General features: G+C 39.3%; 1 long non-coding RNA gene across 1 annotated transcript in view; it reads left to right on the forward strand.

Annotated features, from left to right (window-relative positions):
- Positions 1 to 17,309, forward strand: part of LOC110209011 (uncharacterized) — a 79,870-nt gene that overhangs the window by 32,298 nt on the left and 30,263 nt on the right. The gene's annotated exons all lie outside the window — the stretch shown is intronic.

Raw genomic sequence — 17,309 nt, forward strand, 5'->3', positions numbered from 1 at the left:
GAACATTTGAACCACTGGCTTATAATTATGAAGAATATTTGACCCATGTATTAGAATACTCTATGGGAAATGAACGAATGACTTCGTGTTATGCAAATGTATTCTTGGAAGACTTCACAACTAATTGAAAGCTCAGGGTGTTAAAAACATTTTATTGACTTATTAAGTCATCAGTAGGCTAACAAGAATAACCTCAGTGTTCTTGCTGAGCAGATGCTGACTAGCTGATCATTACTAAGAAGTGTTTCTTCTCTGAGATTTTTATTATTCCATTAAGGAGGCATTCAATGCATAGGGAAGCATCTAATCTGTAATTAAGGTCCATGATTGTGTTTGTGTAGAGTTGTGTGGTTTAGGGGTGGCTGTGTAGTTGTTCTGTATAACTTATGAAGAACAAAGGTAGTGTACATTTGGATACAGAACAGGGTGTGGAGAAATTTGCATTTGTCATGTTTTTCTGCTTTGCACATCTCTATCAGTCAGTGTGATTAAATTCAGATGATTCATCCATTGGACTGGATTTCCAAAGGGTAGGGATCAGTTCTAGGAATATGGGAAATTATAAGTTTCCACATCAAACAATCAATCAACAAGCACCTACTGTGTGCAAGACAATACGCTAAGTGCTGGAGTAAAATATAAAGCTCCTCTGCTCCGGTGCCTTAGCTTCCAGGTTCCGAGCAAACGATACCTTGGAAAGCTAGTCGCTGGCTCATGCTGGAGTAGGAAGTGTCTAAGAAGCTTCCTGTCTGAGCCAGGATTTACCTCATTTTGAAAATCTAATTGTCTCCCAGAAGCATCTGTTTCTCTTGTCTGGTCTGTTGTTATTCAGTTCACTCATATCTGATTTTTCATGACCCCATTTGCAGTTTTCTTGGCAAAGATGCTGGAGTGGTTTGCCATCTCCTCTAATTCATTTTACAGATGGGAAACTGAGGCAAATAGGGTTAAGTGACTTGCCAAGGGTCACACAGCTACTAAGTATCTGAGGCTGTATTTGAATTCAGATCTTCTTGACTCCAGGCCAGGCGCTCTAGCCACTGTGCCACCTAGCTTCCCTTTGTCTGCTATACCTTGTTTGAGTTCCTTGCTTTAACCCCTACATTCAAGGGCTGCTCCTCTGGTCTTAGACAACCCCATTTAACTTGCTCCTATCTATTTTTTTCCAGACTGTTTCTTGTTTTCCTGGGAAAATAATGTGGGTAGTGGAAAGAAAATTGGATTTGGACTCAGACGAACCAGGATTCCAATCCTGAATTTATGTTACCTTGGGCAAACGATTTTAATTTTCTAGGTTTTGATTAATTTATCTGTAAAATTCAGAAGTCGTATTAAATGACTTCCAAAGTCTACTTTCTGCTCTAAATCTGTGATCCTGCAATATAACTACATTTCTCTAACCCATTGCTACGCATGAGTTGGCTTAAAAGAGAGGCTTGGGTCAGGGAAAATCTGGGCATTTTTAATTTGGAGTGGCTCTAAGAGACTCATCTGGCTCTGGCTCATAGACATCTCTGGCCTGCAACAACTCTATCATAGAATGTTAGCGGTAGAAGCATCCCTAGAGATGCATTCATCTAACCCTTTCATTTTACAGAGAAAGAAACTGAGATGCAGAGAAGTTAAGTGATTTGCCCACAGTCACATAACTAAATCAACAGAGACAGGATTAGAACCCAGGTTTCCTGACTCCCAGTTTAGCCCTCCTTCCACTACACCATACTTCCTCTTTCTAGAGACTGGATTAGCTATCATAATGATAACAACAACAACAACAACAACAACAACACCACCAACAATAATAATGATAGCTATTATTTATAGAGTATCTCGAGTTTTATAAAGTGAAATGAAGTCATTTATTTATCTGAGGTTACACTATGAGTAAGTGATAGAGTTTGGACTTAAACTTAGACCCATCTACTGGTTATTAAAATGAATCATTAGTCAATAAATATTTATTAAGTGTCTACTGTGTTCCGGGCTGTCCTAAGCACTTTCAACTCTGGTAACAAATGAACAAAGACTCACAGAAGTTTTGCAACCACTGTTAACTCCGAAAACACCAAAAAGCTCACACAATTATAAGCTTTATTTATTCCATTGGGGGAAAGAAATTAGACACATGTGTCAGGTCCCCTCTTGGGGGAGACCCAAGGCAGTGGGGCTAAACCTTGACTTATATATTTGTGGCTAGACAAAGAATCAAACAGTGTAGCAACAGTGGTGAGGCATAATAGCAATAGGGAGGCAAGGCTGCCTGATGACAAAAACGTCCATTCGTAGCAGGGCTTCCTGTCTGGGCTGTTGGTATTTGCCCAAGCTCAGAGACCATCAGTTCTGTGATTTAGTTGCAGCGGTGTTCATCCAGAAGAGCAAAAGATTGTTATTATGCCAGGGCACAGCTTAGCTGAGCCTTAGCTGTGGAAAATAGGGTGTCTCCTAATAGTAAAAAGAGAGGTGTAACAAGAGAGGGGTTGTCTTGGGTCCTGACAGCACTGGGCACACAAACAAAAGTAAATGACACTCTCTGCTCCCAAGAAGATCCTTGTCTATGACAAAACAACATGCAAATAGCCATGTACAAACCATATACAGGATAAACTGGAAATAATCCACAGAAGGAGAGCACTAGAATTACAATGGATTGGGAAAGGCTTTCTGTAGGTGGAATTTTAGCAGGGACTTGAAGTCAGAAGGGTCAAATGAAAAGGAGAGGATCCAGGCACGGAGGACAACCAGGGAAAATGGCAGAAGTTGGGAGATGGAGGGTCTTGTTTGAGGAACAGCATGGAGGCCAGTGTCAGCTTCGGGGCAGGGTGGGATGTGAAGTGTCAGAAGATTGGAAAGAAAGGGGGGCAAGGTATGAAGGCCTTTGGACACTAGAGGATTTTATGTTCTACTCTAGAGGTGATGGGGAGCCACTGAAGTTTGATGAGGAAGGTGAAAATGGAGTTGGATGGCTAATACTAGTTGGACCCTAAGATCTCTTTTAGCTCTAAATCTTCTAGCTCCTGTGTTGTCAGGTGAATTAGAAGGCACCAGGCACTAATAATATCTGACATTCATACAGCACTTTAAGATTTGCAAAGTGTTTTACATACATTATCTCATTTGACCTTCACAACAATTCTGTGGGGGAGGTACTGCATTTATTATTTTCTCCATTTGACAGATAAGGGTAGAGTTCTGAAAGTTTAAATGATTTATCTGTAGTCTCACAGTTAGGGAAAGCTGGAGGTGGTGTTTGAACCCTGGTCTTCTTGATATTATCGTAGTATGCTATTCACCATATTTATCATTTACATGGTAAACGCCAAATGAGTGGCATAGGTATAGTGGAAATAATTAAAGGATACTGCTTCCCCTGATGTACTAGACTTTGGCCTAGGTGAGACTAGGTGTCTCTAGGACTTCATGGAACATAACTGGGGACAGGCCTGTGGGGAACATTCCATGGAGCTTGTGTGAAGCTATGCTTGTATACTGGCCATTTCTAGTGTCCCCGTGCTTGGGTGAGTTCCAAGAAAATCATTTGCCCTTCACTCTTATGAAAGGATATGAATCACTAGAGGCTCCTGGTTGATGCCTTGGGCCTTATGATGGGGGTTGGAGAGGGAGATGGTCTGTGCCAATAAATGACCACTAAAGAGAAAAAAAAAATCTGCCTGTTAAGTAGGCTTAAAAGGAGAAAAGACTTCTACATTTTGGGTAGCTAGGTGGTGCAGTAGATAGAGTGCTGGATCTGTAGTCTAGAGGACCCGAGTTAAAATCTGACCTCTGATACTTACTAGTTGTGTGACCCTGGGCAAGTCACTTTACTTCTGTTTGCTTCAGTTTCCCCATTTGTAAAATGAGGAAAAGAATAGTGCATTTCAGGGTTGTTATGAGGAGCAAATGAGATAATAACTACTACTACCACCACCACCACTACTGCTACTACTACTACTACTACTACTACTACTACTACTACTACTACTACTACTACTACTACTACCACTACTAGCACTACCACTGCTGCTGCTGCTGCTGCTACTACTACTACTACTACTACTACTACTACTACTACTACTACTACTACTACTACTGCTACTGTCTTTCTCTCTTCAGAGAGTATCACTTGTCACGCAGCCCCTCCCCTGTACATGGCAAAGAGAAAATGTACTTGTCTTGCTAAATCTGCAATGAAATCTCAAAGGCTTTTGCTATGTCTTCTACTTTTTGTTCCTTTTCCTGAGCACAGCTTCCTAAAAAACGATACTGAGACAGAGATGTTTGTAGCCTTGGTAGAACCCCAGGAACTTCTGGGTTTGAATGTTAGACTCTTGGTAGGAAGCAAACTGCAAAAACTTTGCAGAGGAGAAGATAACCACTGCCAGGATGGACAATTATGCATGCCTGAGTAGTCGGAAGATGTAGGCTAACCTAGAGAATTACTTGGACAATTAAGATCCCAGGTAGAAGTGAAATACTCTTTAGCAGTCCCACAGAGTTATTTATGCTTTAACTATCAACGTCTTGGGAGAGTATAATAGAAGTGATGAATTACTGTTGCATGCTTTAATCATTTTCCAGTACTTCCTTATGTATCTTTCGTATTCTAAGAATTTCATTTGTGATGGAGGAAACAAATAGTCATTCTCTAAATCACAGGAACACTGAGTACATTTTAGAAAGGACACAATTTTCACATTAGTCATCTTGTAAAGAAGAATTAGAACCAATGGGAGGAAACATGAGAAAAAAGAAATAAAAAAAACCAAGCTCCCTCCCCCCCGAAAAAGAGAGCAAATAGTATGTTTCCATCAGCATTCGACTCTCTCTGATGATATCCAGATTTTTTTCTGGATGTGTATAGCTTCATCATGAGTCTTTTGGAGTTGGCTTAGATCCCTGAATTGCTAAGAAGAGGTAAGTCTATCAAAGTTAGTCATTACACAATGTGGCTGTTACTGTGTACAGTGTTCTCCTGGTTTTGTTCACTTCACTCAGCATCAGTTTGTGTAGTATTTCCAGACTTTTCTGAAGTCTGCCTGCTCACCATTTCTTATGGAACAATAATATTGCATTACATTCATATACCACTACTTGTTCAACCATTCCCCAATTGATGGGCATCCTTTCAATTTCCAATTCTTGGACACCATAAAAAGAATTGCTATAAATATTTTTGTACATGTGGGTGCTTTTCCCATTTGTATGACCTCTTTGGGATACAGAAGTAGTACTGGTGGGTCAAAGGTTATGCACAGTTTTATAGCCCTTTGGGCATACTTCCAAATTGCTCTTCAGAATGGTTGGAACAGGGGCAGCTAGGTGGCATAGTAGATAGAGCACCAGCCCTGGAGTCAGGAGGACCTGAGTTCAAATCTGGCCTCAGACGAAATATCTGACACTGACTAGCTGTGTGACCCTGGGCAAATCACTTAACCTCAATTACCTAAAAAAAAAAAAGGACAGTTGGATCAGTTCACAACTCTATCAACAATGCACTAGTGTTCCAATTTTCCCACATCTTCTCTAACATTTATTATTTTCTTGTTCTGTCATGTTAGCCAATCTGATAGGTGTGATGTGGTACCTCAGAGTTATTTTGATTTGCAGTTTTCTAATCAATAATGATTTAGAGCATTTTTATATGACTATAGATAGCTTCAGTTTCTTCATCTGAAAACTGCCTGTTTATAGCCTTTGACCATTTATCAATGGGGGAATGACTTGTATTCTTATAAATTTGACTCAGTCCTCTATATATTTTAGGAAAGAGGCTTTTATCAGAGACACTGGTTGTAAAAATTGATCCCCAGCTTTCTGTTTCTCTTCTAATCTTGGTTGCATTGGCTTTGTTTGTGCAAAAACTTTTCAATTTAATGTAATCAATATTACCCATTTTGTATTTCTTTATGTCCTCTATCTCTTGTTTGGTCATAAATTCTTCTATTCTTCATAAATCTGACAGGCAAACTATTCCTTGCTCTCCTAGTTTGCTTATAGTATCAGCCTTTACATCTAAATCGTGTACCTATTTTGACTTTATCTTGATATACGCTGTAAGATGTTGGTCTATGCCTAGTTTCTGGCTTGCTATTTTCCAGTTTTCCCAGCAGTTTTTGTTAAATAGTGAGTTCTTATCCCAGAAGCTAGAGTCTTTGGGTTTATCAAACAGTAGATTACTATAGTCATTGACTACTGTGTCTTGTGTACCTAACCTATTCCACTGATCCACCACTCTATTTCTTAGCCAGTACCAAGTAGTTTTGATGATTGATGCTTTATAATACAATTTAAGATCTGGCATGGCTAGACCACCTGGAAGGGACACTTTAAATTTCTGTTGGGGAGACTCCAGGCAGATATCATTTTTAAGCTGTGTTTTAGAGATTTTCTCTAGAGTCCTACCCTGGAGCAGGGGCAAACCGAGCCAGGGTATAAGAAAAGCCTCTTCTACTATCTTCTCTAAACCATGAACCTGGGATGCTCAAGCCCAGAGTTGTGGCCCTTTGCTGGGAATCTCAAATTTGTATGTGCAGCCCTCATTTCTCCTGGCCGCTAGTCCTGCATTATTAACAGCCAGCTGGATATCTCTATCTAGATATATAGGCATATTATATACAGCATATTCAAGATGAAACTCACAATATCTTGCTTCTCCACCTAATGGCCTTTTTTCAGTTGATGGCCCTATCATTCTCAGAACCACCCAGCTTTGAACCTTGAAGTCATCCTTGACTTTTTACTGTCTTTGACCCCAAAATGCTATGAATGCCTGAGTGTTATCAATTCTATCATACCTCTATGACATCTCCTGCAACTGTCCCTTTATTTTTACTTATAAGGCTGCTATCGTAGTTCAGGTCCTCAACATCCAGACTATTGTGATGACCTCCCTCATTAGTTTTCCTGTTTCCAGTATCTCCACTCTAATTTATCTTCCAGAGAGATGCCAAAATATTCTTTCTAAATGTCTGACCATTTCATTACCCATAATCAATAATTCTCAAAGGTTTCTTCTAGCTAATTTTATGTATCAATTCTTTAGCTTGGAATTTGAAGGCATTCACAGTCTGGCTTCATATTTCATATTACTCTCCTTTATGAATTCTACATTCCAGCCAAACTGATCTTCTTACTGGTTTCCAAGCTTCACATTCCATCTCTCACTTATGTGCCTGTCATTCTTGCTGGAAATGCACTCCCTCTTTAACACTTCCTCTTAGAACCTTCAGCTTCCTCCAGCACGAAGCTCTTTTTGATTCTCCAGCTTTTAGTGTTTTCTCCCTCCCACTACTTTGTATTTACTTCTGTTTCTATGTTCTAGCACCTCAATAGCATGAAAACTCCTGACAGCAGAGACTGGTTTTCATTTTTGTCCACCCAGTGTGGATCATAGTGCCTTGAGAACAGTAAACAGATAACAAGGGCTTGTTGACTTGAATTTAAATAAAATCAAAGAACCAAGAGATTACTGTGGGGATGAAGGAGAAATTAAATTCCTAGAAACTTGGAACAGTGGGAATAACTTTGTCTTGAGTGAGAGTCTCCAAACTTGAGTTCAGGTCCTGACTTCAGCCCTTAGGGAAAGGAATAAAAATTTAGTGGGTGCATATGATTGTGAATAAGTAACTTCAATTTTCTTTGACTTAGCTTTTGATGTGAAGAGTTGGGGGCTTAAATTAGATGATCTGCAAGATCTTAAAAGTCTAACATTCATTGATTCTATAAAGATGATCTGGGGCAGTTGGGGAATTGTTAACAGAGAAAATAGACCTTAAATGGCACATTGAAGGGGTGTGTGTGTGTGTGTGTGTGTGTGTGTGTCTGTGTGTCTGTGTGTCTGTGTAGGTAGTAGTGGTGGTGGTATATTGGAGAGAGCACTAGTTCTAGAGTCAGGAAAACCTGAGCTCAAAACCAGCCTCAAACATTTACTAGCTATATGAGCCTGTGCTCTTATGCTCTGTGGGCCTTAGTTTCCCCCTCTTTAAAAAAAATGGGGATAACAACATCATGTAACTCCCAGAATTGTTGTGAGGATATAAACAGATAATATTTGTAAAGTACTTCATTAATGCAAGTTGTTGTTACATAGCTATAGTGAATGAATCTTTACTTAATCAAAGAGACACTAAAAGAGATAAAGTAGATGGTTCAGTATAAGACCAATCTTACTACTAGAGAAATAATTCAAATTCTTAGCCTCCAGATGGGGGTCAATAGTCTTTGAAGATGAAAGGCAGTATTTTTTCAAATGATAGAACAACAAAAAAAGAGCATCATAAAATGTAGGATAAACAAGCCTCCTTTGTGAGAGAGATTAAGCCTGAAGAGGAGTGTGAGGCAACATGGAGCCCCAAAGTACTTATCTTTTAGGGCTGGTGAGTTTCTTTTTCAAGTAGTCAAAGGCAAATGCTGAGGTTCCATTTGCACCATTTAACAGTACATGGTACTTATAATTTAATTAAGGCTTGCTTTCTGCAGAGATTATGCTCATTTCCTCATACAGTGAAGGATTACTTGAGTTCGTGCCTTTTTTTCTTATTTTTCTATTTTTCAGCGTTTAGGAGACATCCGATGCTAAACAAGATTGTTTATTATCCCATGGATAATTCAAGAGTAAGGTTCAGTAGAGTCTGAAGAATGTAATTATAGGAATTTCACTGTTTCTATTGCATCATAGGGTCCCATAGCCTTGACTTTGATTAATGTAAATGCTACCATTCAAGGCTCCTGACACATTGCTATGGCAACACTTGACTAGAGTGTTCTAAAAGGCACAGTCTAACTATGGAGAGGTCTCATGTTGCTCTAGCCTTTGTAATAATGAACAGCTTAGGCTTGTCTTTCGGATTTGTTTTTATGGTACATCTACGGGAAAGCAAAGAACTGGCTTAGACAGTGAAAGATTTTGTGGAATCAGAGAGATTGGCAGTGATTTCAACGATTGATTTTTCTGCTGGTTTTGTTAGAAGTTCTGTTTTAGAGTCTGGGAAGGAGAGTAAGGCTATGACCTGGCCTCTGGCCAAAGTATCTTTGACTTTGTTTCCTGAAATATTTCCAGGTCAACATTGGTAGAACCATGTAGTTTGCTGATTAGCCACAGTTTCTGTGAACATATAATATGGACCTTCACTATGTTTTATGAGAGGAGGAACAAATATTAAGCCACTACTATGTGCCAGACAATTTACAAAGATTATCTTTTTTGATCCATGTAACACCCCTGGGAGATAGATGCTGTCATTATCCCCATTTTACAGTTGAGCAAACTGAGGCAGTCAAATTAAGTGACTTGAACAGGATCACACAACTAGTAAGTATCTGAGGCCAGATTTGAACTGAGGTCTTCTGACTCCAAGCTCAGGCCTTTATCTATCTGCCAGCTAGCTGCCCAGCTAGCTTCTTAAGTGCCCTGATAGCACACACAGAATAATAGTAGGACAGAGGACTCGTAACTCCAGGGAACACAAATGATGATATAACTTTGTCTCCAACTAGCTGTAAAAGCCCCTGAGCCTGCTGCCTTCTTACATTTTACTCCTCTCCATAGACTTTACTCTCCAATGAGTTGGCCTCCTTTTTTGTTCCTCACACAAGACACTTTGGCTCCTGACTCTTAAGAAATTTCAATGTCTGTCCCTGTGCTGGAATTCCCTTTCCTTTCCTCCCACTCCTTGGCTTTCCTGACTTCCTTCAAGTTTCAGCCCAAATTCCACCTTCTGCAGGAAGCCTAATTCAATGTGCCTAAATTTTTATGCTTTCCTTCTGAGATTATTTCCAATTCATCTTGTACATAACTTTTGGATGTAGTTGTTTGCTTGTTGTCAACCCCCCCCCCCATTAGACTGTAAGCTTTTTGAGAGCAGGGATTATTATTATTATTATTATTATTATTATTATTATTATTATTAGTTATTCTTTGTATCCCCAATGTCTGGCATATAGAAGGCACTTAATAAATGATTGATTGACTGCTGCATAGAGCACAGGTGACACACACACCAGGATGTGATGGAGCAGTCCACCTACAACTGCAGGGATGTTGTTCTTTGAGCCTAGTGGTCCTGCTAGATAGTCCCACTGAATGAAGAGATATAGGAAAAGTAAATAGAGTGCTTGCTTTCCCATTAAGTTATTGGTATATATAGATTTTGCCTTTAGGTCTGGGTAATGGATGATAAAATGCAACAGAGTTTCATTGTCATGGTATCTCACCTCTCTTTGGAAGTAGGAGGAGCAAGGACTGGGAAATATGACCTCAGCTGTCAGGGAAAGGAGGAAGGATTGAATCCTTTTTATTATTACTTTTCATCAGCATTCCACATTGGTATATCTACTTCCAAGTCTACAACTCCAAGATGACTCCAATGACACAGGTTAGATTCATGTGCAGTACTTTGGCTTCAAACTCCTCCCTGAGACAAGTCATTCTCTCTCAGTTCATGGGGTTGAGGAGTCACCTTGTGGCCTTATTACTAAGTATTTTATGTCAGGCTAATCTGTACCATCTGACACAGTTCTTCAGGGGCTGCCTTTCTCCTGCATGGATGTCATTCTTGTCACTGGTTTGATATTGATGGTGACTACCCCATGGGACATTTTCTTTTCTTCTTTACTCCTGGTGCTCAGGAGGTGCTAAATGAATAATACCAATAGGATACTTGACCTAGATTTTGATTTACCCTGATGAGCAGTTGGGAATACTCATATTGCTTCTCTACATGACAAATGGCTTATGGGGCTGGATGATGTTTTTCCTCATTAATAATGGGTAACATTCAAAAACAACTTCTTTGAAAAGAAAGGCCAATTAATTAATGGAGCTTGGGGATGGATGTAGATACACAACTTGTGTGTGTGTGCATACATCCATCTCAATTTTCCTAGGCCAGGCAGCTGACATCTAAAATTGGTCACTGTCAATCTCTTCTCCATCTCTATAATGGGGTGTGTTAGGGGAAGAAAACAACAGTTCCTAGGTCTTCACTTTCTTTCATTCTTCCTTTTTGCTCATCTGATCATGTGATCAAAGGACAAAGCTTCATAACATGTGCATCATGGTAGACATATATAAATATAAATATATATAATATATATGTGTATATATATATGTATATATATATACATATATATATATATATATATATATATATATATATATATATATAACACATAAATACATATAAAACATATATAAATGTATACTTGTGTGGGGGCACTGGCAGGGATCATTACAATCCTTCTGGCCAAGGTTCCCTCATGCTAGGACGTGTACAATTTCATTTTGGGAGGAGATTGTGATTTTTTTCAGATCATGCCTAATGAAGATGATACAAGTGATTCATTCAACATCCAGGTCTTTTAGTAGACTTACTGGCTGAAGTAAGTTATCCTTAGTAGCTGCTAAATAAGTAGTCTAGAGGATGAACATATAGATTTTGTTCTCAAATACGTAATCAAAGGATTGTAGATTCAGTGCTAGAAGAGATTCCAGAGGCCATCCAGTACCACTCCCACGCCACACATGAGAAACTCAGATCCAGAGAGGCAGACTAGATAGTATGTGGAAGAGCTTAGGAATGATCATAGGTATAAAGGCTTTTAGGTCAGCCAGGTAGTTCAATGGATAGAGCAATGGGCCTGGTGAGTTCAAATCTAGACACAGATACTTACTAGCTGTGTGACCTTGGGCAAGTCACTCAACCCTGTTTGCCTCAGTTTACTCATCTGTAAAATGAGCTGGAGAAGGAAATGGCAAACCACGCCAGGGTGGGGTCACAAACAGTCAGAAATGACTAAAAATGACTGAAAAACATAAAGCTTCTAAAACTAGCGTTCTTTCCATTATACTAAATTGCTGATCAGGTATTCTCCTGGCTCCAATCTATCCTCTGTTCCTTCATTTGCTCTCTACCTCATCTTCTGGTGGGAATTCATATAACTGAATATCTATCTAACTATCTGTCTATCTATCTATCTATCTATCTATCTATCTATCTATCTATCTATCTATCTATCTATCTATCCATCCATTCACACACACATACATATATACATATATCTATGTCATATATATATATATGTGTATACTCATATTTATATACACACATACATGTGATACAGTGGATAGAGCACTGGGTCTGGAGTCAGGGAGATCTGGGTTCAAATGACTTATATTTTTTATTAGCTGTGTGATCCTGGGCAAGTCATTTAACCATGTTTGCCTCCATTTCTTCATCTAAAATGAGTTGGACAGAAAAATGGCAAATCTCTCCAGTATCTTTGCCAAGAAAACCCCAAATAGAGTCATGAAGAGTCAGATATGACTGAAACAACTGAACAACAAAACATATATACATATATATGCGCACACATAATACACACATATTTAATATGTATATGTGTTTGTATGTACATATGCATGTGCACACATGTACATACACACGTACATATCAGGCATATGAAGGAGCTAGGTGGCACTGGACCTAGAGCAAGTATTCAAATCCTGCCTTAGACACTTACTAGCTGTGTGACCTTAAGTAAGTCATTTAACCCTGCCTGCCTCAGTTACCTCATATGTAAAATAGGGATAAAATTAGCACCTACCCCCTAGGGTTGTTATGGGGATAGAAAAAGCCATTATTTCTAGAGTGCTTTGCAAACCTTTAATAAATATTAACTATCATTATTACCATTATCAGAGGCTAACTTTTTTTTTTTAGGCAATTGGGGTTAAGTGACTTGCCCAGGGTCACACAGCTAGTGTCAAGTGTTTGGCCTGAGGCCGGATTTGAACTCAGGTCCTCCTGACTTCAGGGTCGGTGCTCTATCCACTGCGCCACCTAGCTGCCCCCCCAGAGGCTAACTTTCAGAAGAGAACAGTTTGCATATTCATTTACTAATTAGGTGCCTTGCTTATAGTTATGTGATGATAGAGAGATACCTCTTAGCTTAAAACTCATTAATTATTTGTGACTGTTGAAATACCAAGCAAATAACAAAGGTGTGTTCAAACCACTCAGTTGTAACATGTAAACACCTTCCTTTCTGACTACTTACTGATAGGCACTGACATTCTCACATGTCATTAATTAGGGCAGAACAGGTTAGTTGAAATGGGCAATTAGAATTTACAATAAAAACTGTAACAGCTTGAATTGATGAATTTGCTTATTGATTTTCTCCCTATGAAGACCATTTTAGTGACATCATTAGGCTAGACTGCTTGGGGGAACGTGTATAAACAGGGAAAATTAGATTCTGCATTATCCAAAAATTATTTATTTCAATAGTAATCATGAATTCATTATTCCTACCTCCTTCAGTAAGAGAGAAAGTGTTGGAGTTTTGCATGTAGGTGTGAACTCTGTAAATCCTCCCCTTACAAGTACTGGCTAAACTCAGTCAAAATTTCTACAGAATGATAATTCCTAAGGAAACATAAGGTCTCACTTAAGAATGTCTGCAGCTCATACACAACCTGTACCAAATCGTTTGCTGTCTCAGGGAAGAGTGAAGGAGGGAAGAAGGGAGAGAGTTTGGAAGTCAAAATTTAAAAAAAAAAGAGTGTTAACATTGTTTTTATATGTAGTTAGAAAAAACTAAAATATTATCCAAACTAATGTCTATGGTTATTCCATGGAACTATCAACTGTTAGGACCAGAAGGAACCTTAGAGAATCTCTCGTTGAACTTCTTCATTGGAAGGAAGGAAAATGCAGTCAACACAGGCAAAATGGCTTGCCCAAAATCACACAGATAGTACATGGAAGAACCAGGATTTGAACCTAGGTCTTCCAATTCCAGATCTGTTAGCCACTATCTCTGTGTCTTCCAAACTTCTCCATTTTGAAGGTACCATCAGTTCTCCAGTCTCCCAGATCAAAAGCTCAGTCATCCTTTACTCTTCCTTCTCTTTCACTCCTGACTCCCAATAACCAGAGTTGCCAAGTATTCTTGATCCCACTTCTACAAAATCCCTCAAAACACTGAATCTACTCTACTTTCAGGCCTCCGTCTGTATAATGTTGTAATAGCCTTTTAATTAGCATCCAGACTTCAGTCTTCCCCCATCCAGTACATCTTCCACGAAGCTGCCAGATTTATATTTCTAAAACAGATCTGCTCATATCTTTCCTCTAATTAACAATTTTCAATGGCTTCCTATTGCTTTTAGGATAAAACGTAATTATACATTATGGCTCCAATCTACCTTTTCTGTTGTATTTTGCATTACTATACTTCACATGCTTTCCATTCTAGTTAAACTAGGCTGATAGCTGTTTCCCAAATAAAAGCATCCTATATCCCAACTTTGTGTCTTCGCAGAAATGGTTCTCCATTTCAGGAATGTACTCCAATCTTTAGCCCTGCTTCTTTGAATTCTTCTATGCTTTCTTCAAGACATAGCTCAAGTGCCATCCCCTACATGAGGTATTTCCTGATTTCCCATGCTTCCCCACTTCCATCCCTTTGTGCTCTTTCTCTTTTGATATCACTTTGTATTATTTTGTACATAAAGAGAGAAACCCAGGTATAGAGGATAAAATTGGCCTTGGAGTCAGGAAGACCTGGGATTACTTCTCCCTTGTCACATATATTGACTGTGTGACCATGGTCTGGTCAATTAACTTAGTTTCCAAGACAACCCTATTAGGAACTAAACTGCTGAACACTTGTCAATCTGCATTGGTAGAGGAGATTTTTCACCAGGAATCCCCTATGCCAATGAAATCATTAGTCTACAAACAAACCCCCCCCCAAAAACCAAAAACAACAACAAAAAAAACCCCCTTAACCACCCAGTAAGTAGAGTGTGCAAGCTTATTGAGGGCAGGGGCTGTTTTATTTGTATCTTGTTTACCAAGGACCATAGCAAAGTGCTTTTTACCCACAGTTAGCATGCACTGTTTGTTGAATTCGTACAAATCGAATTCAGCAGGTATTCTACTTATGTCTGCCTAAATATTCCCTCTCTTCCTTCTTAAGGAAGAGGCCTACTCTGACTAGACTTCATCATTGTTGACAAAATTGTGAAAACTACACAAATTATCTTCAGTACTTCCATTCCCCAGGTCTCCCCCAACTTGTTATTTTTTCTCTTTTGGTCACCACTTCTGACTGCATTTCAGCCATTTATTATTTTCTTTGATCAGTCCCCTTTTTCCTTTAAATTATCCGCTCTGGAAAAGACTTGATAAGTCATTTGTAGATTAGTGTGAATTAATGACTCAGCTATCTCCCCTAGAACACTAGAAAAATAAGTGGCTTGGAAATCAGGGGATGAATCTAATTCACCTAGTTTTGACCTGTAATTGCCTTGGGTTAATTATTTTCCCTCCCTGGGGTCCAGTTTCATCCTCTGTAAAATAAGGAGATTTGAGTAGATGATTGATCACTAGAGTCTTTTTTCCCCCTCTAGCATGCCCAGCTTTTCCATCTGTCATAAGAGAATATCTAGATTAATTTTTGATGAAAGTATATTTTTGGAAGAACATGACTGACTCCATTTTTTTGTATTTACCATTTTTCTGTGTATGAATCCTGAATGAACTTCAGAACCAGCTGCAATAGCTGGTTCCCTTTAGTGTATTCTTTTCTTCTCTAATTTCATCCAAAAAGGCCTAATTGCTAAAAAAAAAAAAAGTGAGCACGATGACTTTGTGCAACTCTAACTTAAATCTAATTCAGGTGCAAGTCAAAACATCAAGACACCACTCATCTTCCACTATCTTATTATTTTACTAATTTATTATGTTATTATTTTATTGTTTTACCTACCTTGAAGTCCTGTGGTGGTTGGTAAGTGATGAAGCAGCAGGTGCGGATAAACTGGGAGTAGTAGTTACAACCCTGAACACAGGCAGCCCAGGCCATACGATCACCTTCTCATTGGACAGTGGGATTCAGAATCCCATGGATGTCTGAGCAGCATTCTTGAGAACTGAACTGCTCACCTCCTGGTGAGAGGAAGGGGCTAGAAAAAGTGTCCTAAAATTGTTGGCTTCATTGAACTCTGGCCTGCTAACTGTAGATGAGGATCCCACCCTGTGATAGAAACACAAAAAAAAGGTATAAAAATTTTTGCACAGATGATTCCATTTACCATTGGTACATGTGTTCACGGACAACAAGAAATCCAGTAAACCTGAAAGATAAACAGCTCTTGTTGTGAGAGAGCTCAGCAGGTACCACATCTAAATAGCAGCCCTGAGCAAAACAAGGCTGGCAAATGAAGACCAGGTAACAGAAGTCAGAGATGGATACACACTTTTCTGGAGTGGCTGCTGTGATGAGAAGCACCATGAAACTGGCATAGGTTTTGCAATCAGATCTAATCTAGTCAAATGAAGTGAATGACAAGCTCATGACAATGTGACTAACACTTGTTGGAAAGTGTCATGCCACCACCATAAATGGGTATGCTCCCACCATGATGAACTCTGATGAAGTCAAAGAAATATTTTATGAAGACCTTCATCATCAACATGCCAAAATAAGGCAAGCTTGTAGTTCTGGGTGACTTTAACACCAAGGTAGGTACAGACTACCAGACATGGCAGGGAGTCCTTGGGGGGTAATGAATTCAGAAAAAGCAGAAACAATTACTTACCACTAAAGACTTGTGCATCTCATGACCTTATTATCACCAATACTGTCTTCCACTTACCTATCTGAAATAAAATGTCACGCATGTACCCTCACAGCAAGCACTAGCATTTAATATACTACATCATTTGAGGAAAAGATACAGGCAAGTTGAGATGATAAAGGTGATGTGTGGTACAAAATGCTGGACCAATCATAGGCTCATCTTCTCCAAGCTAAATGTTTGCATTTCACCAGAAATGGTGGCCCCTTAGGGGGAAGCTAGGTGGTGCAGTGGATAGAGCACTGGTCCTGAAGTCAGGAAGACCTGAGTTCAAATCTGGTCTCAGACCAAACACTTGACACTTACTAGCTGTGTGACCCTGGGCAAGTCACTTAACCCCAACTGTCAAAAAATGAAAACAAAAACAAAACCAGAAGTGGTGGCCGTAAGGCAAGATGACTATTAGGAAACTCGTCATCAACAGCACTTCTCCATGGGTGCACAATTTATTGCTGATCTGGAGGAAAGTTGAGTCAGCACACAGTTACCAAGAGTGGAGCAGAAAAGGGGTGGGAATCTTTCAGAGACTTGGTGTACAGCACTGCATTTTTTCATCTGGGCCAGAATACTTGCAAACACCAAAACTGGTTTGACAAAAATGATGGGGAAATTCAGAAACTGCTAAATGAAAAACAAGAACTCCACAGGTTTACCAGCAGGATGA

The sequence above is a fragment of the Phascolarctos cinereus genome, unplaced genomic scaffold, assembly GCF_003287225.1.
Source record: "Phascolarctos cinereus isolate Bilbo 61053 unplaced genomic scaffold, phaCin_HiC Scaffold_2;HRSCAF=192, whole genome shotgun sequence".
Taxonomy (NCBI): domain Eukaryota; kingdom Metazoa; phylum Chordata; class Mammalia; order Diprotodontia; family Phascolarctidae; genus Phascolarctos; species Phascolarctos cinereus.